This window comes from Leucoraja erinacea, chromosome 6 (assembly GCF_028641065.1).
Source record: "Leucoraja erinacea ecotype New England chromosome 6, Leri_hhj_1, whole genome shotgun sequence".
Classification (NCBI taxonomy): domain Eukaryota; kingdom Metazoa; phylum Chordata; class Chondrichthyes; order Rajiformes; family Rajidae; genus Leucoraja; species Leucoraja erinaceus.
Window position 1 is genome coordinate 54,767,374 of NC_073382.1, and position 27,365 is coordinate 54,794,738.

The window sequence follows — 27,365 nt, forward strand, 5'->3', positions numbered from 1 at the left end:
GACAAAAGCAGGAACTCTTTGCAAGATACCGGCCTGCAAAGTGAAGTCGGAAGTCTGCTATTGGTTCAAATCTGCCGGCTCCGGTTCAGCTGGAGTTCCAGAGCCCCGGCTGCAGGCAGCAAATTCAACCCGCTGATTGGTGCAGAAGTCCTGATAAAGTCGAGATCGGCCGCCTCACACGGCCTTGGAGTCACATTTTCGGTGGGGATTTCAGGTGTGAGGATTTCAAGTTCGCTCTACAGACGGACTTCAGAGCTTTGGAGGCTCCAGCTGCAGGCCTGTGGATGGTGACATCGGGAGCTCGTGGGTCCCTGGTGGGAGACCGCTTTTCGGAGCTCCTGCGGCGGCAGCTTCTCCCGCCCGAGTTGCGGGGCTGAAAACGACCCGGAGCTGGGTCTTACATCGCCTGGCGTGGCTTTAACATCCGAGGGACTTGCCATCGCCCGCTGAGGGCTCCAACATTAAGACCCGGAGCAGGGCCTTACATCGCCTGGCGTGGCTTTAACATCCGAGGGACTTGCCATCGCCCGCCGGGGGCTCCAACATTAAGACCCGGAGCAGGGCCTTACATCGCCTGCGCTGCCTTAACGGCCGCAGGACTTGCCATCGCCCGCCGGGGGCTTTTACATCGGGAGAGGATGGGGAGAGACAAGACTTTGCCTTCCATCACAGTGAGGAGGAGATTCACTGTGATGGATATCTGTGTGAATTGATTTGCTTGGGTATCTTGTAAAATTGATTATTTTTGTTGTATGGCTGCAGAAACCAAAGTTCCTAACAGAAAAATAAAGTTCATTGAATTGAATTGAATTAAAATTAATTTTGTCTGGATTAAAAAAGGTGCCAGACCTTCAGTTGCGGGAAAATTGGCGGCTTACCTGGATTGTGTTATATTGAAATAAAGATACAGAGAAATAATGAAAAAGATGAAGAAACCAAAAATATATGTAAAAGTAAGTATTGTGGAATAGCAAATTCGCAAAATAACAAAATTAACTCCCGTCAAATGCACAAAGCAAAATTAAGGCATCGGTGGTAATGTTTGAATTTCTTGCAGATTAGACAAGTTTTTAGTGTGTTGAGATTCTAGGGAAGGAATGAAATAGCATAACCACAAGAAGCTCGTTACTGGCCAGAACCTGAACTACAGGAAGAGTCTTAGACATGATTTCAGGTCTCCAAACAATCAGCCAACAAGAAACTACATGTACTTGGGGCAGACAAGCAGACATCATACCTTCAGGAGTATATAAATCAGAGTGTGGTTTAGTTTAGTTTAGTTTTGTTTAGATATTCAGCATGGAAATAGGTCCTTCAGCCCACCGAGTCTGTGCCGACCACGTATAGGAGTCTGGGAGGAAACTGGGACACCTGTAGTCACGGGTGTTGTCTGTACGGCGTTTGTACATTCTACCCGTGACCTTCATGGGTTTTCTCCGGTTTCCACCTATCCTCCAAAGACGTGCATGTTTGTAGGTTAATTGGCCAGGTAAAATTGTGAAAATTGTCCCTAGTTTAGACACAAAATGCTGGAGTAACTCAGTGGGACAGGCAGCATCTCTGGAGAGAAGGAATCAGTGCCGTTTCGGGTTGAATACCTTTCTTGTGCGTGTAGGATAGTGTTAATGTACAGGATCGATGGTTGGCACGGATTCAGTGGGCCAAAGGGCCTGTTTCTCTGTGCTGCATCACTAAACTAAACAAGCTTACATCATGCCCTCATGAGTATATAAATCAGAGTGTGGTAGACAAAAACATTACCAGAGGGGGAAATGAGAGATGAAGAAACCTCTGTGCATGACAGAACTTTACACCTCATCATGTGCTATGAGATAGAAGAAATATAGAAACATTAGATATTCCAAGTGTAACTTGTAAATTCTTAATATTTGTGAACACAGACTAACTCATCCTTGGTAAAAATGCACACTTTGACAAACATACAGTTGTTCGGCATGGACTTGTAGGGCCGAGATGGCCTGTTTCCGTGCTGTAATTGTTATATGGTTATATGGTTATACAAAAAAAAAATCACAATATTCAATGAAATGAGCAAAACACTGTTTTGGGCAGCACGGTGGCATAGTGATTGAGTTGCTGCCTTACAGCACCAGAGTCCCCGGTTCAATCCTGATTGCGGGTGCTGTCTGTACGGAGTTTGTACATTCTCCCTGTGACCGTATGGGTTCTCCCAGGTTCCCCAGTTTCCTCCCACGCTCCAAAGACATACAGCTTTGTTGGTTAATTGGCTTAGATAAAATTGTAAAATTGTCCCTAGTGTGTAGGATAGTGCTAATATACGGGGTGATTGCTGGTCGGCACGAACTCGGTGATCCAAGGGGCCTGTTTCTGCACAGTATCGCTAAACTAAACAAAATATTTCTAAGAGATTGGTAAATAATGGGACCACCATCGTGGTAAAACTATTTTTGCCCTCCATGAAAAGGGGTGGCTGTTGGCAGGTATGAAATCGAAGCAGATTTCACATCAAAGACTCATGGGCTCTTTTAGGTAATGAAAAATTGGAAAACCACCAAAGGACATAAATCATATCCATAGCTGCAGGGCTCCCCTCAGTAAACACATCTACATTAACAACCAAGAGTGCTGTGACCAGCACCTTTGTACTCAACTGAAATTTAAGAATATTTATTTCTCTTAAGACTGAGGGTGGGGTTGGGTTCTCAATGGGCCAAGCAGCAATGGGTACTACAATGATGCAGCTGGTAGAGCTGCTGTCCCACAGCACTAGAGACCCAGGTTCTATCCTGACCTTGGGTATGATCTGTGCAGCACGAGGGGTACTCACAGACATCTTTAAACTCTCACTAATCCATTCTGAAGTCCCCACACTTGCTTTAAGAAGACTATTATCAGCCCAGTACCACAGAAAAGCCTTAATGACCACCATCTAGTTACTCTGACATCCACCACCATGAAGTGCTTTGAGAGGCTGGGCCACAGTACACATTAACTGCCCTCCCAGACAGCCTCGATCCAATGCACATTCCCTATCATGGCAACAGGACCACGGCAGACACCATCTCCTTGGTCCTATGCTCATTTATAGGGCAGCCAGATAACAAGACACCTATGTCACACTCCTATTTATTGAATATAGCTGCGCTTTCAACACCATAATCCCAACCACTCATCTCCACACTCCTGGACCTAGAAATAGGTGCATCCCTCTGCCACTGAATCCTTGACTTTCCGATCTCTAGACCACAATCAGTGAGGATAGATGACAAAACATTCTCTACAATAATTCGCAACACAAGGACGTATTCTCAGGCCCTTACTACACCCCCTATATTTTCACGACTGCACCCAAATTCTGCTCTAACTCCATCTACAAGTTTGCGGATGACACAAATTTAGTGGGACCGTTCTTGAACATTGACGAGACTGAGTACAGGAAGGAGAAAGAGAGCTTAATATCATGGTATCAAGAAAACAACTTCCTCAATGTCACCAAAATGAACGAGCTAGTTATTGACTTCAGAAAGCATGGTGAAGAACATGCCCCAATTAGCACCAATGGTGTTGAAGTGGAAATGTTCAAGAACTTCAAGTTCCAAGGTGTAAATATCACCAATAATTTGTCCGGGATGAATCACATTAAAAATATGGCCAAAAAGCACACGATTGTGCCTATTTCTTCAGGAGACTATGTAAATTTAGTATAGCTACAACAATTCCTACCAACTTCTACCAATGCAACTTAGAAAGAATACAATTGGATTGCATCAGAGCTTGATTTGGGAACAGCTCTGCCCAAGACCATAAGAATTTGCAGAGAATTGTGGATGTGGCCCTGTCCATTAAAGCAGACCAGCCTCCCCGCCATCGACTCCATCTATACATCACGCGATCTCGTGTAAGGTATTTTTCTATTTGCAGTACCTGTTATACTGTATCTGGCTTGATCGTATCTAACTTGTATATGGTATGATTTGATTTGACTGGGTAGCACGCAAACAGAAGCTTTTCACTGAATATTGATACACCTGACAATAATAAACCCCTTATGCACTTTCCACAAAACAGTGGCTGATGGATCATGTTTCTATTTCCTTGGAAGACCAAGCAGAGACCATTAAATGCCCTGGTTCTGGGATCTCAAACTGATCTCACTAATGTTAATCCTCACTGTAGAGCAGACCGATGCCGTGAGAGAACAGGGAGGTGTCACCCAGGAGAAGATTGAAATATTGTGCCTTTGGTTATCTGTTCCCCATGCGTTGGGAAGAAATGTTAACAACATAGTAGAGAAGCCACAGGACAAATCAGTAGAAGGTCAGTCAGAAGAAAAATGACAACGGGACAATGAAATGACAAGAGTCAAGAATGTTTTATCGTCATATGTCCCAGGCAGAACAATGACATTTTTACAATGAAATGAACACTGAAATGCATCGCAACGGAAGTGACCAAACAAATCCGAGAGGGACAGAAAAACGACCAAGACAAGCCACATGATTGAGTAATGCTGAAGGAAACCACCTCATTGGGCAGCACAGTGGTGCAACTGGTAGAGCTGCTGCCTCACAGCACCAGAGACCTGGGTTCCATCCTTACCTTGGGTGTTGTCTGTGCCCATCCACAGCCCATGTGGGTTTGTAGGTTAATTGGCCTCTGTAAAATTGCCCCCAACTTGTGTGGGTGAGTACATGTAAATGTGGGGATAACATAGAACTAGGGTGAATGATGGTTTGTAGCGTGGATTCGGTGGACCGAAGGGCCTGTTTCCATGCAATATCTTTCAAACCAATCCAATTGGGATGGTACAGTGGGATATTTTCTTGCATAACCCAAGCTTTCCACTGTGCAGTGAGTTGTTCTGCTGTATTACTTTACCATTTGGGAAAAAAGACACAAAGTGCTGGAGTAACTCCGCAATTCACGTTAATTCTTAATCCTGCCCCTCCCATTCTACCAACGTTCCTCCACAATTGAAAACTCTTCAATTCTTTTCTCTCACACCTTCTGTCTTTTTATCTTGGCTTTAGCGATACTGCTTTAGATATACAGCGTAGAAACAGGCCCTGCGGCCCACGAGTCCATGCCATGCAGCGAGCGATCACCTGCACACTAGCTTTATCTTCCACAGTAGGGACAACTTACAGAAGCCAATTCACCTACAAACCTGCACGTCTTTGGAATGTGAGTGGAAACCGGTGCACCCAGAGAAAACTCACGCGATCACAGGGAGAATGTACAAGCTCCATACAGACAGCACTTGTATCCAAGATCATACCGGGGTTTCTAGCGTTGGGAGGCAGCAACTCTACTGCTGTGCCACCCTGCCACCCCTTGTCCATCATCTATCTGCCTATTAACCTCCCACCCCACCTATATCAGCTATTACCTGCCAGGCTTTGTCCTGCCTATCCTCTCTTCCAGCTTTGGTCCCACCCCTCAATCAGTCTGAAGAAGAGTCTCAACCCGAAAATGTTCTCCAGAGATGCTGCCTGACCCGCTGAGTTACTCCGGCGCTTTGTGTCTTTTTTTGTTGTTGTAAGCCGGCGCCTGCAATTCTCTGTGTACATTTCAGCTCACCTTCGCTTCAGTTGTCAAATGCAGCGGCGTTCCGCCCGCAGTATCAGCCGCGACCCTCTAGAGGACGCGAGTTGTCGGGGCTCTCCCGCGGCGCCGGCGTCTCCAGCTGGGAAGAGGCGGCGACGTTGAGGAAGGAAGGAAGGGAGGAAGGGAGGAGACGAGCGGCAAAAGACACAGGCGGACAGATTCGCACTCAGTCGGAGCCCAGGCTCGAAATGACAGACACAGCGCAAAGTAAAAACTGCTCACAGCCCAACTTCTCCTCCATCGTCGCTCGGTGAGAGAACTCTTGCTGCCCAACCACGCACGACCTCAGGTAAGTTCTTCCAGACTAAAGTTTTGTTCAGTACTTGGTTGTGAATATTTATTGTTAAGAGCGTTTTATTCTCTCACGTCCAGAAACGGAACGATGAAATTCTTACTCGCAGCAGCACAAAATATATGCAAACATAGTACTATGTTTCCCATGTACAGCACTTTGTGGTAACTGATGTTGTCTAAAAGCGCTTTATAAATAAAGTTATTATTATTATAAAGTTATTATTATGTAAAAGCCCATAATAAACAAAAAAGTTCAGTACACATATATAAACAAAACCGACAACAAGAATGCAAAAATAATGTCCCCAAGTCCATCCTTCTGCACAAATAGTTATAACATTGCGACGAGCCGTTGAGATTTGGAGAGTTACGAACAAATGGATAAGGGTCTATTACCTTAAACCATGTATGTCGTGTTAAACTGGAAATGACTTCAGATTGCGTTCCAGGGGGTTACATACACCGGGACAGGGATATACATACTGTGTTTAAAAATTTACAAGTTCTAAATGAGAATAATTATTGTACAGGTGAGCATTGCTTAAGCTTTGTTTTAACCCAGCTTCACAAATCGAATACATTTTTCTGTTACTTTTTATGTTAACATCAGAGCAAGTATATTTTAACCTTTCAAAATGCCAGTTCAAGTTCCACTTTCCCGGTGCCGAATGCTTTAAATGTCCACGAGTTGATTTGTCGTATTTTGGTGCAGAGTTCAACTTCACCCTTTGACTCCAGTTTATGTGAAATTAAGAATGAGATAATGAAAACGGTACAATCCTTTTTTTAAAAAAAAGTGTACAGTTGGATTTGCACAATTAGTATGGACATTGTGGTTAACTAAAGTGAGTGGCTATTTAAAATGGGTACATTCAATCTGTATCAAGATAGATTAGATTCCAGTTTTAAATCTTTCTCTGAAGTACTTCATTTAGACTTAATAGTCAATTTTATTTGTCACATACACATATAAGTGCAGTGAAATTGAAATGCCTTTAGTGAGTTGTCATGAAAACACCTGCCTGAGATGGAACTATCTGGACATTGAATACATAACTACATTCAGTAAAGGATGCACAAGAATGTTATAGAAGCAAAATATTTGTTACCATTCCATCTAAAATAAATAATCAATATTATCTGGTTGAACAAAACTTTATTTCACGTAAATAAAGGCTTGCAGACACTGAAAGCAGTGGCTGGAAGTATGTTCGGTAAATGAACTGTAACATGCTTACAGTGCTCTTGTCTCCAACAGGAAACTTCATGTTTGAGCTTTTCACAAATCAATGTTAATAGTCACAATCCATTATATTTGTACCAGTGTAGGTTGCTCACTTTGTAATGGATAATTTGTTTCAGGTGTCCACTTACTATTTTTCTTTATTCTTCTTCACAGTGCCTCAATTTCAAGCCATGCTATTAAGATTTCACTTTTAAAACTGTCCAAAAATCTAAGTGGTTTGAACCACAGTGATGGAAATGTTTGCCATTTTGGGCATCCCACAATTGGGAGATATCAATCAGAAGCAAATGTTTTTTGTTATTTGATGGGGATAGAAAGAAAATGGTAATGATTGCTATGCCTTAATGATATTAAGCATTTTTTAAAGCCACAAGTAGAAGGCTTCAAGCAAGCCCATATTGACACTGATGAATGATCTAGTGTTAACAATCAAAGAGCATGTATGCATCTTTTAACATAATCAGTTAGGTGTTTGGAATCAATAAAAATAAGCTTCCTGACATCTTACTGCCAGAATTTCCTATATAGAGAAGAAAGTTAATTTGAAAACTTTAATTTGGACTAAAGAACTGGGGGAAAATGATGTCACCGCATAGTATAAAATATGATAAAACGTGAACTAATTAAGCAATGCACTAGTTACACTTTTCTTCCAATGTTGTAACATGAATTTATTTTGAGATGCTTCACCTGCATAATCATTTTCAGAAGTGTTTTTTTTTTTTAAAATACAAAATGTTTCTACAACCTAGTATAAACTCAAACTAACTTGCACCAAGCTTATTTTGTTGGATGGAATTTGTCACCATGCATATCACATAAAGATGTTCAGCATTTAAACCTTTTCCTTGAAAGTAACAGTTAAATGAAGTAATAACTCTTTTTATTCCTTCACACATTCTATTTGTACTTTATGCTTGGTGATATATATTTTGAAAATGAATCACGAATGTTTCTCGTCATTTATAAAATGTAATTCCATCATTTAAAAATATTTTAGTTTAACGATAGTGGCTGTTACGACATTGAGTGGAAATTGATAATATATGGAGTTTTGTCCTTTGCATGATATTAAATACCATGCCATAGAATCATAGATAATGTACTACACAGGAGGCCGGTCAGTTCAGAGCATCTGAACTGGTAGGAAGAAGAACAACTCGGTCTAATCCCATTTCCAGGCATTGTCCATAAACCTACAGGTTTATGTGCCATTTAAATGTAATGATGGTCTCTGCCTGTGCCAGCCTTTCAAACAGTGATTACAGGGTCTTGCTATTCTCTGGTTGAAAAGTTTTTCCAAAATCTCTTCTGCTGGGCTTCTACCAATTATTTTTTAATCTATGCCCTCTGGTTTTTGGCCAATCTGATACGGAAATAAGTGCTATTTACTCTACTCTAAGACCCTATAATTTTATTCCCCACAATTAAGTCTTCCAATGTCTGCCTGTGTTCCAAGGAAAATGACCACATATTTGTTAATATTTCTTAATACCTCCAATTTTCCAGTTCTGGCAACACCCTCAAGTCTCCTCTGCACCCTGCCAGCATAATTGCATCTTTCCTGTAATGTACTGACTCGAACCACATGCAATTGACATAATAATTGTAGCCTAACCAGTGTTGTAGCCAGTTCTGGATTATATGTTCTCGTATTCCACTTTCCCTATTAAAGGATAGTCTTTTATGGCCTTTTTAAGTATCTAGTTGACCTGTGTCCTTAAGGTTTACAAAATTGCAAGCTTACAGAATGACTCATTGGACTGTTAGGTTTGTGTAAGAGAAATCCAGATGGTATACCTCCCTAGTGCTCCTGCAAAATCTTTTCCTCTTCTGATACTTATCTAGTATCCTTTTGAGCGCTAGAGTTGAGCTTCCCTCTGCTATTATTCTGGCAGTCCATTGCAGATTCAAAATACTTAAGATGTTTCTCTTTCACACTTTGTCAGATTTGCTTCTTTTGCCAATCGTCTTCATTTTAGATCTTAGTTCTTATTCTCTCTGCCCATTTGGAACTGTTTCTATCTTTTGATCATCCATAGTGACAGTGGTAAGTTCCTTTACCAATTCTCCTTACAACCTCCTCTGTTTTAAATATAAAAATGCTGACTTCTTCAGTCAATCCACTCAAACAAAGACTCTTCTGGTAAGACTACTCTTTGTCCTCCCCAAAGCTTTCTCATCTTTCCTACAGTTTCCTTCCATTTACTGTTCATCCTTTACCCTATTGCACTTCTTCAAATGCATTGTCTTGGGTTCCTCCACTGCCATTTTTTTAGCCTGCTGAACATAATTTGTTGACGGCTTTCTTATTGCCTGTCAACCACCTAGCCAATTTTTTTGCAAAATCTGCAGACCTTTATTAAATCATAAGCTCCACATTTATATGTGAATCATTAAAACACACCAGAGAAAGCAAGGAGGAGTGGGTCCTATGGATCCCAATTGACACCACCTTCCAGTCTCAAAAGGGACCAAAACACAAAGTGCTGGAATAACGCAAAGGGTACAGCAGCATCTTTGGAATCTTGAATCTGAATCTAATTTCAGATCAGAACCCTTATTCAGACACCAGAGATGCTGCCTGCCTGAGTTATTCTAGCACTTTGTGTTTTGGTCCATATTCCAGCATCTGCAGTTCCTTGTATCTACAAAAGGGATTATTTCCTTTTGTTTTTTTTGCTACTGAGCCAATTTTGGATTAAATTTTGCTATTAACCATATAACATATAACAATTACAGCACGGAAACAGGCCATCTCGGCCCTACAAGTCCGTGCCGAACAACTTTTTTCCCTTAGTCCCACCTGCCTGCACTCATACCATAACCCTCCATTCCCTTCTCATCCATATGCCTATCCAATTTATTTTTAAATGATACCAACGAACCTGCCTCCACCACTTCCACTGGAAGCTCATTCCACACCGCTACCACTCTCTGAGTAAAGAAGTTCCCCCTCATGTTACCCTTAAACTTCTGTCCCTTAATTCTGAAGTCATGTCCTCTTGTTTGAGTCTTCCCTATTCTCAAAGGGAAAAGCTGATCCACATCAACTCTGTCTATCCCTCTCATCATTTTAAAGACCTCTATCAAGTCCCCCCTTAACCTTCTGCGCTCCAGAGAGTAAAGACCTAACTTATTCAACCTATCTCTGTAACTTAGTTGTTGAAACCCAGGCAACATTCTAGTAAATCTCCTCTGTACTCTCTCTATTGTGTTGACATCCTTCCTATAATTGGGCGACCAAAATTGTACACCATACTCCAGATTTGGTCTCACCAATGCCTTGTACGATTTTAACATTACATCCCAGCTTCTATACTCAATGCTCTGATTTATAAAGGCTAGCATACCAAAAGCTTTCTTTACCACCCTATCTATATGAGATTCCACCTTCAAGGAACTATGCACGTTTATTCCCAGATCCCTCTGTTCAACTGTATTCTTCAATTCCCTACTATTTACCATGTACGTCCTATTTTGATCTGTCCTGCCAAGGTGTAGCACCTCACATTTATCAGCATTAAACTCCATCTGCCATCTTTCAGCCCATTCTTCCAAATGGCCTAAATCACTCTGTAGACTTTGGAAATCGTCTTCATTATCCACAACACCCCCTATCTTGGTATCGTCTGCATACTGCATCCAGATCATTGATGTACATGACAAACAACAAAGGACCCAACACCGATCCCTGATATTAGATCCCAGGAGCCAGAATTTTCTAACTTTTATGATCAGCCAGCCATATGGGAACATGTCAGACCCATCCGTCGCATCCATCCATTAACACCATATTCATCATATTAAATACATCCCTCATTAACTCTTTGTTTATAGCCACAAGAAATAAAATTCATCAAATACAATTTTCCCATACCAAATCCACTGTCACTGCTTAAATTATGGCTCATTAAAATGAAAGTTTATTCTGCTCCTGAGAATAAATTGTAACAATTTTCCCACCACCGCAGTTACATTGGACTGTAATTATTCGGTTTAACCTCTCTTCCGTTTTGAAACAATTGTCCAACATTAGCTTTCCTCGAATCTATTGGCACCATTGCTGAAAGCAGAGTGGATTTAAAAAGTTGTGATTAGGGTTTCTATTATTTCTTTGTGTCTTTTTATCCCATTTAAAATCTCAATTACTACTTCCAGCGGATAAACACGCCAAGATACCTTTTTTCCTCCATGCTGCTCAAAATGCTCCCTTGTCTGGACTATATCTTTCTTCCAGGCTTGGTAATACATTCAGTTTCATGGATGCTAAACACCTCAATGCTTCTTGAATAACAGGTTTATTCCATCCAATACTTCACGGAAATGTTTTATAAATTGTGTCAATCTTAATTGATTTTTTAATTTTTATAAGTAATTCAATAGCTTCTGCAGAATTACCAGGGAATTGGTTCATTTCCAGCATAGGAACAGTTCAGACTAGCTTAACGTACAATTAAGAAAACATTAATGAATGGCAGCAATTGATTTAAAAAAAAAACTTCCAGTGTATCTGCCTGTGGGCATCTTCAGAACCAATTTTTGAAGTTTAAGGAGAGATTCTATGCATCTAGTATTTATTTTATAGAAAATAACACAATTTATTGTCCATGTGATTCCCAAGTGGAACGATCCTTTGAGTGCCTCTCCAAAGTAGAACCCTCCATCTATCATCCAATGTTCTGTGTAACAATATGACAGATCTTCCAATGATTTACCCAAACTCACTGATTGCACACCCTTTAGAGTAAGCTGTTTCCTACAGTTTGAGCCAGCGTACGTTCTCCGAATACCAAGTTAGCTCCCAGTTGACTCGTGAGGCTCTCTCTGGCCATGGAAGGCTGTCCCCATCCCTGAATCGCCTCAATAGCAAATGAGACCTTGTCTCCAGGCTCTGTTATTGCAAGCGAGGTGGGCAGATTGGATGTAATAGCATTCCCATTCATATGCTTTCTATCCTCCTAGGTAGTAGAGGACACCAATTTTAGAGGGTGGTTAAAGAAATCTTGGAGGTTTGTTGCAGTGTATCTTAAAGAAGGTATACTCATCAGAGTTACCAGAACAGTTGTTTAACAAAGTGATAGGATGCTAATCAAGCAAGCTGCTCTATCCTGGATAATATCAAGTTTGTTAAATATTGTTCGGGCATATCCATGCTAGCGCAGAATGTCCATTGATGTCTTGGAATTAGTGGAAAGAGTTTGGGGCTCGACTGGTGAGACACCCAAAGCAGAGTAGCCACTCTCTGATTTGCTGTGATAACAAGGTATTTCAACTGTATACCCAAGATGTCAATGGTGGCGATTGGATGGCAATGTTGCTAAATGACAAACAAAGTTGTTGGGGTTGGTTGTTACCTAGCACTTGTGTGCCTTAAATGTTGCTTGCCACTTATCAGCTTAAGCGGGAACTTGGTCCAGAGCTTGCCACTTGTCACTACTTCATCATTGACTTATTCCAGCAACTAGATGTCTGCATCTCTCAGGTTTAGCACCTTCTTCCCTCTCCTCTGCCCTTATTCATCTCCTTCTATTTCCATTGTCTCCAGACAGATTAACTTCAAGTCTTCACCATCCTCTTTCAGCCAACACCATGAGATTTTGTGCCAAAACTCTCTTGATCTCCACCCTTTCACAGACATTCCCTGTGTTCTCTTGGCCCCTCTCTCTTCTGAAACGTACAACACATTTGTTCTCTAATTCGGATGATAGGCCGTTGACCTGAAACTTGGATTTTATGTGTCTCGCATAATAGTTGCCAAACTCTCCAAGTATTTCCTATTTTCATTCAGAGATGGGATTGGGAACCCCAAAGGACATGAGCGGCGACTAGGAATCCAGGACCCCTTGCGGTAGTCATTTATTTGGGTAGCAAGAGCTATTACCAGGGCTGAGAGATTCTTGCTGGGATGCTAACTCTCTGGAGAGGACTTTGTCGCAGTGTTGCCATGGCTGGGTCAACGAGCAGTGGAGTTGAAGCTGGAAAAATGGCTTGGGGGTAATGCATGCTTTTATTCTCTGAAGTAAACCCAATGGGTGCTTGCAGGTGCAGAGGTAGTGGCTGCCAGGCCAGTATCTGCCCTGTGCAAGTTTCTAACCCTGATTGAGGGCCTATTATTGAATGTATAATAGAAGGTCTTTGTTTAATTTAAAAATACAGCAATGGAAACGGGCCCTTCGGCCCACCAAGTGTACAAACCATTCATACTAGATTTGTGCTATTCCACTTTCACATCAACTTCCTATACACTTGGGACAATTTTACAGAGGCCAAAACAGGACAAAAACGCATGTTTTTGGGATGTGGGAGAAAACCAGAGCATCCAGAGAAAACCCACTCGGTCACAGGGAGAACTTGCAAACTCCAAACAGACAACACCCAAGATCAGAATCGAACTCTGGTTTCTGTCACTGAGAAGTAACAGCTCTACCTGCTGGGCTAATATGCCACCCCTTGAGGTCAAATTATTTTTCTGTCTCCCCTTTTTCTGGTTATAATTAAGCAAGTTTATCCTTTGTATGGAGTTGGCAAGTCTGTTTTTATGGGGAGAGAGGAATGATGTGGTGCAATTTTGTCGAAAAGGCAACTTCAATCAACATCCAGGACCGAGTTACAGAAAGTGTTTCCCAAATATTGACAATAATCTCAAAATTCCAATTTGTTTATTCAGCTCAGAAATAAATGATTAAATTCATTATGCCCCTGTCCCACTTAGGAGACCTGAACGGAAACCTCTGGAGACTTTGCGCCCCACCCAAGGTTTCCATGCGATTCCCGGAGGTTGCAGGTGGTTGCCGGAGGTTGCAGGTAGTGGAAGCAGGTAGGGAGACTGACAAAATCCTCCGGGAACCGCACGGAGACCTTGTGTGGGGCTCAAAGTCTCCAGAGGTTTCCGTTCAGGTCTCCTAAGTGGGACAGGGCATAATTCTTCTCTTGGTTGTTAAACCACAACAACAGACAAACACCGATATTATAAGATCCAGGGTTTTGTGGCATTCTAATCAATCAGTTGTTTGGAAACTATCTTGCAGCAAAAATGTTTTCATGAGTTTCGACAATTTGTGGGATGCAAATTTGGGATAACCTCAAACTATTGTATGGGTGGTTGATCGATGGTCGGTGTGGACTCCGTGGGCCGAAGGGCCTGTTTCCATGCTGAATCTCTAAACATAAATATTGGAAATCTTCACTCATGGATTTCATTCCCACAAAGTATAAAACAATAATTGAAATTAGCCAGATTCATAATGATTTTCTCCTGTCGGCAGAGATTCACTGCTATGATATTTCGAAGAAAGTCTTTATTACTGTGACATGGTTGATAATTATGAATGAAGGATGAGTAAGGATGAAGGAATGCAAAGAAGACATTAATTAGCAACCAGTGCGAATGATTTGGATAGAAAATAAGGATTAAGGAAAGGAAACGTGGACGGGTTTACAAAGGGTGGGAGCGTCTGATTGTGTCCATTCTGTGGCCCAGTTGTTGATTTCTTTTCCAAGCATTTGTGTCCATTTAAAAAAGAACCTTCACTTTGGTCTCTAGTAACAGCCAGATCCTGCATTTTACACCTTCATATTCCTTTGACTGCATTCCCCTCTCTCATTCTCATCTCAAGGTATCGGTTCTTTTTTTTTTTCTCTCCTTGCAGTTGTCCGCACTAACTGGATGAAATCTAGAATTGGCATATCATTATCAGAGTTAGTCCTGATGCATGGTCCCAACCTGAAACTTGACATGTGTGAAAGGGACTTTGTTTTATAGATTTCTAAAAGGAAATGCCAGAAAAATCTGGAAACCAGGCTGATATAATATTACTTTTGCCTCGCCAGATGCTTCTTGAAACACTGTGTTCTAGCATTCTGTGTTTTGTTCCAGGTTCCAGAATCTGCAGTCTCTTGTTTCTTCAGAGATATTTCCATTGCCTTTTCCATCCTTCCCGGCCCACCTCTCACCTCTCTGCAAATTAACACTGTTGGATTAAACATGGTGTTGGAAGAGCTCGGGAACTCGGGGGTCTTTCTGCCCTGGACTGCCTCCATTGCCAGAAGGAGACCAAACACAAATGACAAACCCTGCCTACCTACCTCTTTCCCGTGACACACACTCCGAATGCACCCATTTCTCCCACCATCTCTCCATTTCTCCTGTTCATCCCCATTTTTTTTTTCCTCTCCCCCAGTCCCCTTCCATCCACACCCCTCTTTCTGGCTTTACATTTCACTCCTTTCCTTATCTGATATCATTTTGTCTCCTTTTCATCTCTCACCTTTGTCACTTACTCGCCCATCTGCCAATCATTCCCTTTTCTCCTCTCCTATAAGTATCCATGCAAATGACACAAAGCTGGGTGGCAGTGTGAACTGTGAGGAGGATGCTATGAGAATGCAGGGTGACTTGGACAGGTTAGGGGAGTGGGCAGATGCATGGCAGATGAAGTTTAATGCAGATAAATGTGAGGTTATCCACTTTGGTAGCAAAAACAGGAAGGCAGATTACTATCTAAATGGCGTCAAGTTGGGAAAAGGGGAAGTACAATGGGATCTGGGGGTCCTTGTACTTCAGTCTATGAAAGTAAGCATGCAGGTACAGCAGGCAGTGAAGAAAAGGAATGGCATGTTGGCCTATATAACAAGAGGAATCAAATATAGCAGTTGTACAGAGCCCTAGTGAGACCACACCTGGAGTATTGTGTGCAGTTTTGGTCCCCTAATTTGAGGAAGGACATTCTTGCTATTGAGGGAGTGCAGCGTTGGTTTACAAGGTTAATTCCCGGGATGGCAGGACTGTCATATGCTGAGAGAATGGAGCAGCTGGGCTTGTACAGTCTGGAGTTTAGAAGGATGAGAGGAGATCTCATTGAAACATATAAGATTGTTAAGGGCTTGGACATACTAGAGGCAGGAAACATGCTCCCGATGTTGGGGGAGTCCAGAACCAGGGGCCACAGTTTAAGAATAAGGAGTAAGCCATTTAGAACGGAGATGAAGAAACACTTTTTCTCACAGAGAGTGGTGAGTCTGTGGAATTCTCTGCCTAATTGGGGGCGCTGTCCTGTATGGTATGGCTGCCCAGCCTGCAGCTGTCTGTTTTTCACCTTTTTTGTAAATTTTTAGTTAGTTGCGTATTTTTGTTTTTAGGAGTTCCAGCCAGTTTACATGGGGAGGTGGGGGGGGGGGGGGGGGGGGGGGGGAGGGGGGGAAACTACTTTTCAGGGTCCCTACCTGGTCGGAGAGGCAGCTTTTTTCCGGGTTGCACTTTCGACCCGTCCTCGCGGCCTACCAGCGGGCCTGGAGCGGTGTTTCCAGAGGGGACCGGCCAGAACCTCGGTTTCGGTGGCGGCACAGTGTTGGAGCGCTATCGCGGAACGGGTGATGCCTTGCCCGGGTCGCGGCTCTGGAGCTCCGGAATGCTGAGACCGCAGGTGAACATCATGGAGCTGCAGGTCTGTGGAGCGGCCAGCTTCGGGCGGCGGAGCTGAACTTTTCACCGGGAGCCTGGGATCTTGCGACGAGATCGTCAGTGGTGAAGCTCCATCGAGCGCGGCCTGTCGGCTTCGGAAGCCGCGGTCTCCAGTTAGGAAGCGGCCGCTCAAGGTGTCCCAAGCCGCTGAGAGGGTTCTCCCGACGCCGGAGCTACATCATCCGGCAAGAACGGCCTGGAACATCGGGCCTCCGTAGAGGCGACTGCGGAGGCCTCAATAGGCCCGACTATGGGTGAACTGGGGATGGGGACTGGACTTTGTGCCTTCCCTCACAGTGGGAACCATTGTGGGGGGATGTTTTTATGTTTATTGTTAAATTCCTTTAATGTTATGTCTAATCTTTATTAGTGTGCTGCATGGCAAGACAAATTTCACTACACCATTTGGTGTATGTGACTATAAATGTCCTTTGGTGGAGGCAGGTTCTCCGGATGCTTTCAAGAGACAGCTAGATGGGGCTCTTAAAAATAGCGGAGTCAGGGGATATGGGGAGAAGGCAGGAACGGGGTACTGATTGGGGAGGATCAGCCATGATCACATTGAGTGGTGGTGCTGGCTTGAAGGGCCAAATGGCCTACTCCTGCACCTATTGTCTATCTATATTTGAAGATGGACACAAAGCTGGAGTAAAGCAGCGGGACAGGCAGCATCTCTGGAGAGAAGGAATGGGTGACGTTTCAGGTCGAGACCCTTCTTCAGATCATGTCAGGTATTGTCCTGTCCTCGCCCCTGTCTTCCAGCTTTCTCCCCACTACTCCAGTTAGCTTGATAGGACCTGACCCGAAACATCGCCTATCCATTCCCTCCACAGATGCTGCCTGACCTGATGCGATCCTCCAGCAGTGCTTGAGTGTTTTGCTCAAGATTCTGCATTTCTTGTGTTTTACAATAAATTTTCTCAACTTCCCAGTTCTGATAAAAGATCTTTGACCAGAAACAGTAACTGCTTCTCTTTCAACAAATACTGGAGTGTATCCAGCAAGTTCAATTTTGATATCACTGAGTAAGATGTTTCAAAATATTTTGTCTGGCACTCCAGATTCACTTGGAATATCCTGGGTTTGATTCCTGGCCTATTCTCAACCAATGTGACAGTCTATTGGCATTTTGCATTATATGGGGGGGATATGGATTACATGCAGGCAGAGAAGATTAATTTAACTTGGCATCATGTTTGTCACGGACATTGGACAGAAGAGCCTGCTCCTATGCTGTTCTGTGTTCTATAACAGTTTTCAGTGTCTTACAATGGAAAGGTTTGCTGGAGTTAATTTTAGTTTTCGTATAGTTTAGTGAATTAGCGCAGAAACAGGTTCTTCGGCCCACCAAGTCTGCACTAACCAGCAATCCCGTGCACTAGCATTACCCTACACACTTGGAACAATTCACAATTTTTACTGAAGCCAATTAACCTTCAAACCTGTACATCTTTGGGGTATGGGAGAAAACCGGAGCACCTGGGGAAAATCCACGCGATCATGGGGAGAACTGACAAACTCCATACAGACAGCACCTGTATCAGGATCAAACTCTTGTTTCTGGTGCTGTAAGGCAGCAACTCTACTGCTGCGCCATCATGCTGTGCCATTGCTAAGCATAACTGATCATTGCTCAGTTATCCTATGGGCATATTAATTTGTATAATAAGTTTCACCAAGGTCTGCTATCATTTATGATAAATATTCACAGATAAATAATGGACCATTTGATGAAGAATGATAGATATCTAAGGACAACTGTTCTCCAGATCTATGAATAACTCACTTCAATGTAAAATGAAAAGAAGAATGTTTTTTTTTTAAATTTAGTTTCATGGCCACATCTACAGATGATTACATTTCTTTCGCAGATCACCTTCACCAATTCAAAGCCTTGGGGATATAAGTAAACTATTTCGAAATGAATGGAAGCAGACAAAAGCATTAAAGATGTCGAAGCTTCTAGTGTGACTGAACTGAAAGAAGCTCAAACCAGTAAAAAATATTCGTAAAATTAAAACATAAATGTATGCAAAATATATAAGTGTCCTTCAATAAGCTTTCATTCTCACATATGCACCAGCAAGAAATGAAGGAAGTATTTGCGCAAGGAATTTACAAGAACAAATAAAATGGATTTAGGCAATGGAATGGAACTAAATCAATCATCCTTTTTACGAGGTGGATCAGGCATGAGAGTTCAAATGGCTCTGTTTCATTCAGTCATATCCCAAGGGGTAAATGTCCACAGGAGTTCTGAGCACTCAATATTTTATCAGTACTTGGCTAATCCCATTTGCAGTTACAGAGGCATTAACCCAATCGTTCTAAATAACTGAGAAGGACAACTGGATAGTGAAAAGAAAATTATGAATTTAATGAATGAATGGATTCAATACATTGCAGGATTTTGGACGTTACTAGTGACCTGGTGCCCCCCCCCCGAACGTGTTCAGCTACAGTGCCCTCCATAATATTTGGGACACAGACACATCATTTATTTATTTGCCTTTGTACTCCACAATTTGAGTTAAAGTGCACATTGTCAGAGTTCATTAAAGGGTATTTTTACACACGTTGGTTTCACCATTTAGAAATTACAGCTGTGTTTGTACATAGTCCCCCCCCATAATGAGGACCAAAGTTGTGCCAATGAAAGTCAAAGAAGACATTATGAGACTGAGAAACAAGAATAAAACTTAGAGATATCAGCCAAACCTTAGGCTTGCAAAATCAACTGTTTGGAACAACATTAAGAAAGAGAGCACTGGTGAGCTCACTAATCGCAAAGGGACTGGCAGGCCAAGGAATACCACAGATGATGACAGAAGAATTCTCTCTGTAATAAAGAAAAATCCCCAAACACCTGTCCGACAGATCAGAAACACTCTTCAGGAGTCAGGTGTGGATTTATCAATGACCACTATCCGCAGAAGACTGCATGAACAGAAATACAGAGGCTACACTGCAAGATGCAAACCACTGATTAGCTGCAAAAATAAGATAGCCAGGTTACAGTTTGCCAAGAAGTACTTAAAAGAGCAATCACAGTTCTGGAATAAGGTCTTGTGGACAGATGAGATGAAGATGAACATATCAGAGTGATGGAAAGAGCAAAGTATGGAGGAGAGAAGGAATTGCCCAAGATCCAAAGCATACCACCTCATCTGTGAAACACGGTGGTGGGGGTGTTATGGCCTGGGCATGTATGGCTGCTGAAGTTACTGGCTCACTTATCTTCATTGATGATAGAACTGCTGATGGTAGTAGCATAATGAATTCTGAAGTGTATAGTACATCCTATCTGCTCAAGTTCCATATTTTCCATTGAGAATAGGGAAGATTCAAACAAGAGGACATGATTTGAGAATTAAGGGACAGAAGTTTAGGGGTAGCTTAAGGGGGAACTTCTTTACTCAGAGAGTGGTAGCTGTGTGGAATGAGCTTCCAGTGGAAGTGGTGGAGGCAGGTTCGATTTTATAATTTAAAAATAAATTGGATATGTATATGGACGGGAAAGGAATGGAGGGTTATGGTCTGAGTGCAGGTAGATGGGACGAGGGGAGAATAAGTGTTCGGCACGGATTAGAAAGGCCGAGATGGCCTGTTTTCGTGCTGTAATTATTATATGGTTATATGGTTAAATGCCTCAAAATTAATTGGCCGGCGGTTCATTCTACAGCAAGACAATGATCCCAAACATACTGCTAAAATAACAAAAGAGTTTTTCAAAACTAACAAATGGTCAATTCTTAAGTGCCCAAGTCAATCACCCAATCTGAACCGAATTGAGTATGCCTTTTATATGCTGAAGAGAAAACTAAAGGGGACTAGCCCCTAAAACAAGTATAAGCTAAAGATGGCTGCAATACAGGCCTGGCAGAGCATTGACATAGACATAGACATCACCAGAGAAGACACGCAGCAACTGTTGATGTCCATGAATCGCAAACTTCCAGCAGTCATTGCATGCAAAGGATATGCAAGAAAATACTAAACATGACTACTTTCATTCACATGACATTGCTGTGTCCCAAACATTATGGTGCCCTAAAATAGGGGGACTATGTATAAACACAGCTGTAATTTCTACATGGTGAAACCAAAATGTATAAAAATGGCCTTTATTAAAATCTGACTATGTGCACATGTGATTTTTTTCTATTACAAATCTCAAATTGTGGAGTACAGAGGCAAATAAATAAATGATGGATCTTTGACCCAAACATTATGGGGGGTACTGTATTTCAGAGGGCAGGTGCGAGTTAACTGCATAGGTCAGACCAAGTAAGTCTGGCAAATTTCCTTCTTGGAAGGACATTAGTGAAGAAGAAAATTGTTATGACAATCTAGTGGACGTTATCACCATTAATGACGCTGACTTTTTATTTAATTACCTGAATTTAAATTCCCCTGCTATCATGATGGAATTGAGACTTGTCTCTAGACTAATTCTATCAGCACCAAACTGCAAAAGAGAGGCAGGGATGGGGTAAAGTGTTGTATCCTTACAACCATGCTACCTTCTTTATTTTCTTGCCTTTTTATTCAACTTCATTAATTTTGCAAGCAGTTCAAATAACCTTTTTGCTAATGATAAGCAAAGTTGGAACAACAACCTTTTTGAAGATTCCCCTTTTGGCTTGCAAATATACAGATTGGTACAGATCAGGGAGGCCCTTCAGCCCAAATGGGTTATGTTGATATACTTCCTCTTTCTAATCTACATGGGTCTTGATTTATTTCAGAGTTTGTACAGAAACAGATCAGTTCAGGTTGTTAATCATCTTAATTCGTAAAAAGCAAATTATGCAAAATAAAAGAAAAAAACAAAGTACTGGAGAAACTCAGTGGGTCAGACAGCATCTGTGCAGGGAAATGGACACACAATGCTTCAGGTCGGGACCATTCTTTGGATTGAAGGATTAGGGAGTAAAAAGTTGCAAAAGAGAGGTAGGGATGGAGCAAAGCCTAGCAAGTGATAGATGGATATGGGTAAAGAGGGTGATTGGCAAATGGATGGAGTACGTGACAAAGGCTTGAATGGAAAGGATGTCAGATATGGAAGGAAGAGGGATGAGTGAAATGTGAAGCTGGATGGAGTGATACGGGTGGAAGGGGACAGGGCAGAGGAAAGGGGAGAGGGGACACTGAACAGAGAGGTTGAGATGAGCTGGGGAAAGGAACATGGTGGTGTGCTGAGGGAATGGTGTGTGCACTGGGTGGCGACTGAGAATAGAGGTGGGGGGGGGGGGAAGATGGTGGAGGTTTATCATGAAGTTAACAAATTCAATATTCAAAATACGGGGTGCTGTTTTTCCATTTTTATTTTCTCAAGATTCCAACATCTGCAATCTTTGTGTTTCCACGTTGCTAAATGAGGTTCCGAATGCAACTCTGATTAACAAAATATCCCAATAAGTAGATACAAATGATTTCTTACAACAGTTACTAAAAAAAATGATGCATTGCTGTGGAGAGAAGTGTTTTTCCTTTTAATCTTATTTAGAATGACAATTGCCAAATCCATTTTCCTTTGCACATGGAAATCACCAACAGCTTGTGACTGAATGTCTGTCGTTCAGATACAATATCCTAATGGTATTGTCAGAGGAACATTGACACAAAACATTTGCTCCAGTTTTGTTAAATGCTGTTCATCTTAATCATTAACATTTATTTTAAATATTTACTCGAAGTATTAATGATTCCCCATGCCTTTACTTTTCAGTTTATGGGGGCTTATAGTTCATTTCCAGAGGCAACAAGTAAGTATGTGGTTGAAGTAAAAAGACATGCCCCAGCAAATAGTTTGAGTAACCCTGTCCAACCCTCAGTTTGCAAAACCATCAATCTTCTCATCTTCAAACACCAGTGTGCATTCCAGACTTGCAAGCTTGTACCTTTTATATATAAATTTGCAGGCTGGAATATGATGGAAATTGAGTGGGTGTGTGCATTTAGTCTGATAATAAGGGAGAGGCCTGAATTAGAGTAATTGGGCCAGATCCACATTTCCTCTGAAAATGTTTGATGTAAAGCTGTGTTTTTCATGTGATGACATTTCTGCTTGGACTTTGTGGACAATAACAAGAAGAAAAGCTTGAAAATATACTTACACACTTTAAAGAATGAAAAATATACTTTACAAACTTGCGTGAAGTCTACAATTAATAACAATCAAGAATTAAGTAGGTGAACCAATTTCTTCCATGTGTGACAAGCCTTTCTTTATACACTTCATCCGTTATTAACTTCAAAAGACAGACTTGCAAGGTATAGGTTACATACAAGTGTTTCATCAATTATACACTAGGTAATATTTTGCGATTTTTTAATATACCAACAAACAAAAGAACTGCTAGTATATTTACATTTAAAGACATAATTAAAAAAATAATGTCCACCAATTTTCTTTCTTAAAAATCTAACTGGTAAAGTAAAAAATATTCCAGATACTGTTTGTTCAATCTTGTCAACACTGTTAGCCCACATGAAAGAAATGTTATTTTAATTATAGCCAACAACCTTGGCAGACAATCCCAAGTTTTTATCCTTGCAGCTCCATACATCAAAAGGTTTCTCCTTTTACTTGAGGGTATAAAAACCTTAGCTCCACACAAAAGTTTTCGGTTTCACAGACACTAGAAAGATTGTCGGGGCTTATTTTACTTTATAATTTATCCTAGAATGTTTGTGTCAAAATAAATAAAATAAAATAGTATTTGACTATATACCAATTTTGGCTATACACCAATTTTAACCCTCTCTTTTCAGGAGAACGACAGCTTTTCCAGTCTTTCCACATTGTATGATCATCACCCTAGATGTTGATTAACTGGTAAGTGTTATCAAGTGGCACAACTGGTAAAACTGTTATCTCACAGTGAACCAAGATACTTAGATTTGATCCTGACCTTGGGTGCTGTCTGTGTGGAGTGTGCACGTTCTTTCTGTGACCACGTTGGTTTCCTCCGGCTGCTCCAGTTTCCTCCCACGTCCCAAAGATGTGTGGGTTTGTAGGTTAATTGGCTTCTGTATATTGCCCCTAGTGTGTAGGTAGTGGATGAGAAAGTGGAAAAACATAGAACTGGTTTGAACGAATGATCGATGGTGGGCGAGGGCTAAAGAGCCTGTTTCCTTGCTGTATCATTTAAATTCAAATGATCCTCGAGGGTGTGTGAGGGTGGGAGGCATTGACAAATTTAAACTGTTGCATGGAATAGTATGTTTTGAAGAGAGTGCTGATAGAATAAGCCGTGCCTACAAAATGGCTGCAATCCCTTCCCAGCCAACAGAGCCACACCCTATGTCTTATCATATTTCAAAACTGTTGAATGCTTCTAAATATCCCCAATTATGATAAACGGATACAACCCATTAAACCATTTTTTTAAAATATGACAAATTAGATCACTTGAAAAGCAAAATCAAATTCAAAGTGAAGAAAAGTTCTAGGAGCAGAATTAAGCCATTCGGCCCATCGTCTACTTCACTTGGCCCATTCTTAGTCGCGTGTGTGACCAAAAAAGATGAAAAATTGTGGAATACATCTGAAAGCATTACAGGAATATTGTTTTGTGCTGTATATACGATTCATTTTTTTCGGTTTATCAAATGAAATTTTTTACATGTAATGCTGATAAATGTTTGGTTAGGGTCAGAGGCCAAATAGGACTGGTCACGTGTGTGACACAACACAGAAGCATTTTACAAACTTTGTGAATTTAAAAAAGCTAGAATGTTCATATCTTTAGCAGACAGCATTATAATTCTGTAGGTAGGAAAATAGCAATGAATAAGATTAATCTCTTACAAGAATTTTTTAATGTATTACTTTGTGATGACACCTGGTCACGTGTGTGACATTCGGCTCGCTTTCCAACGAATGGGCCAATTGGCTGATCTATCTTTCCCTCTCAACCCCATTCTCCTGCCTTTAAGGGGGATTAAAGCAATTAAAATAGAAAAAAAGATTGGATTATGTAAATTAAAAATGTATTAAAATTAGTTAATACTTCAATAATTTACATTCTAGTTTATTCTGCTGTTCCTCTCCATTCAAACCAATGGGCTGAGTCCTCCTGCACCTGCTTCAACATGTGCCGATTCAGTGGGTACATTTCCCAGCATTAGTCTGATTAGTTCCACAAATCTGTGTTCTGGCAATGTTGAACAAAGCTCGCAATGCATCCAGCAAATTCTGCTCTTCCCAATTTTCTTGACCAGTATTTTTCTTTAATCAGAAAGGCATCTTAGTCTAGTTTAGAGATACAATTCAGAAACAGACCCTTTGGTCCACCGAGTCTGCGCTAACTAGCGATCACCCATACACTAGCACTATCTTACATAGAAACATAGAAATTAGGTGGGAGTAGGCCATTCGGCCCTTCGAGCCTGCACCGCCATTCAATATGATCATGGCTGATCATCCAACTCAGTATCCTGTACCTGCCTTCTCTCCATACCCCCGATCCCTTTAGCCACAAGGGCCACATCTAACCGGTGGGCAGCGCGACTCGCGTCGCAGCGGCTTCTGCAGTCCGTCTGTCCTTTTATTATTTTTTTGTCTTGTTTCAATGTCGTTTTTTTTTTTTGACGGGGTGGGGGGTGTGTGTGTGTGTGTGTGTGTGTGTGTCCCTTCTGCGGACTTTACTCACCATCGTAGAGGTCTATATTTAGAATACTATTATATAAATATGATATTAATTTTTGTGAGTCAGCTTCAATATTCATTGCTTCTTCCAATAATTCAGGAGCTATTTTTTGATATCCTTGTATATATTTTGTCATGAAATCGCAAATCTGAAGATATTTAAAATATTGGTTGTTTTTCAGTTTAAATTTTAATTGTAATTGTTGGAATGATAGTAGGTTTCCCATTTCGTACATATCCCCGATCCTTCTAATTCCGAGACTTTCCCATAGGTTATATGTCTTATCAATAAGAGATGGTTTAAATAAATTCGCTATTGGCATTAACAATGATACATTTCTTAATTTTAAAGATAATTTTATTTGTTTCCAAATTCTTATTGTACCATATATAATTGGGTTCTTCTTATATATTGTGTTATTCAGTTTTTTCGGGGAGAAGAGGATCGTTCCTATATTACAAGGATGACAATCCTCTTTCTCCATTTTTATCCATTCTGTCTGTTGGGTAGAATTATCCAGCCAATAAATTATATTCTTAATATGCACTGCCCAGTAATACATAAGTCCCCCGACCTCTTTTGGTTTACATAAGTGTTTTTTTTGTAATTCTATGTGATCTATAGTCCCAAATTAAATTAGTAATATTAGAGTCATTTGAAAAAAAAAATGTTTTGGTATATATACTGAAATAGGTACAGTAATTGTGGGAGGAAGAACATTTTTATTGCATTTATTCTACCTAATAACGATAAAGGAAGTGTTTTCCAAAATTTAATCAGCGTATTAAGTTTATTTAATAAAGGTAAAAAATTAGCGTTGAATAATGCTTTATATTTTCTAGTAATCTGAATACCCAAATATTTAAATTTTTCTGTTGCGATTTTAACGGGGAACTTCAATAAATGTGTAGGTTCTTGAGGTTTTAATGTCATGATTTCACTTTTATTCCAGTTTATTCTATATCCAGAAAAATACCCAAATTCCTCTATTAAATTTAATAAATTTGGTATGCTTGTTTGTGACTTTGTAATATATAAAAGTATATCGTCTGCATATAATGAGATTTTATTCTTTGAGTCCCTGGTATTATAGCCCTGAATATTCGGATGAATTCTTATACTTTCAGCCAGGGGTTCTATCATAAGGGCAAATAGCAGGGGTGATAACGCACATCCCTCTATTACCCCTTGATAGTTGAAACGTTTTAGATAACATGGTGTTAGATAAAATTCTTGCCATCGGTTTATCATACAATAATTTTACCCATGTTATAAAATTCTCTCCCATATTAAATTTTTGCAGTACTTTATATAAGTATTGCTACTCTACCTGATCAAATGCTTTCTCTGCATCCAAAGAAATAATTGATATATCTTCTTCCTCTACTTTATGCGAGTACATTATATTAAACAGGCGTCTCAAATTATTAAATGAGTATCTTTTGGGTATAAACCCCGTTTGATCAGGGTTTTTCAATTTACTAATATATTTGCTTAATCTTCTTGTTAAAGTCTTTGCTAAGATTTTCTGATCTGTATTTAAAAGTGATATAGCTCTGTATGAGCCCGGATCTTCTAAATCTTTATCTTTTTTTGGAATAAGCGTAATAGTTGATTCTGTTAGTGTTTCAGGTAGTTTGTTTTTTTTAAAAGCATGGGAGTATAAATTAAATAAGGGGTCGTTATCTCATGAAATTTTTTATAATTTATTGTTTCACCTATTTCTTTAATTGTAATTTGAGCTCCAAGTTCCTCTTGTTCCAAAAGGTCCAGTTTTGGAAGATTACGGTTATCTAAAATTTTTTTAATTTTACTATCTTCTATTTTAATTTTAGATAAATTTATAAATTTTGGTAAAATTGAGCAAATTATTATTAATATCTTTAGGTAGTGTTAGTAATTCACCTTTCTCTGATTTAATTTTAGTTATTATTTTCCTTTTCTTGTTTTTTCAAATGGCGAGCATTCGATTGTTTAAATTTCAGTAATATTATCTTATGGTGTTTATCTGTCATGGAATCTTTAGCATTATCTAACTCTAACTGTCTGATTTCTTGTTCTAACAACATTTGTTCTGTCTTATTCTTTTTATTTTGAAAACTTTGATATGAAATTA

General features: G+C 40.6%; 1 protein-coding gene across 3 annotated transcripts in view; it reads left to right on the forward strand.

Annotated features, from left to right (window-relative positions):
* The first annotated feature begins 5,655 nt into the window (after positions 1-5,655).
* Positions 5,656-27,365, forward strand: part of edar (ectodysplasin A receptor) — an 85,444-nt gene continuing 63,734 nt past the window's right edge. The window contains exons 1-2 of one of the 3 annotated variants that reach the window (XM_055637090.1): positions 5,656-5,878; positions 23,370-23,433. The gene's annotated coding sequence lies outside the window, so the exon portion shown is untranslated. The remainder of the gene's footprint in view (positions 5,879-23,369; positions 23,434-27,365) is intronic. The other 2 variants (XM_055637087.1, XM_055637089.1) reach the window with 2 other exon arrangements.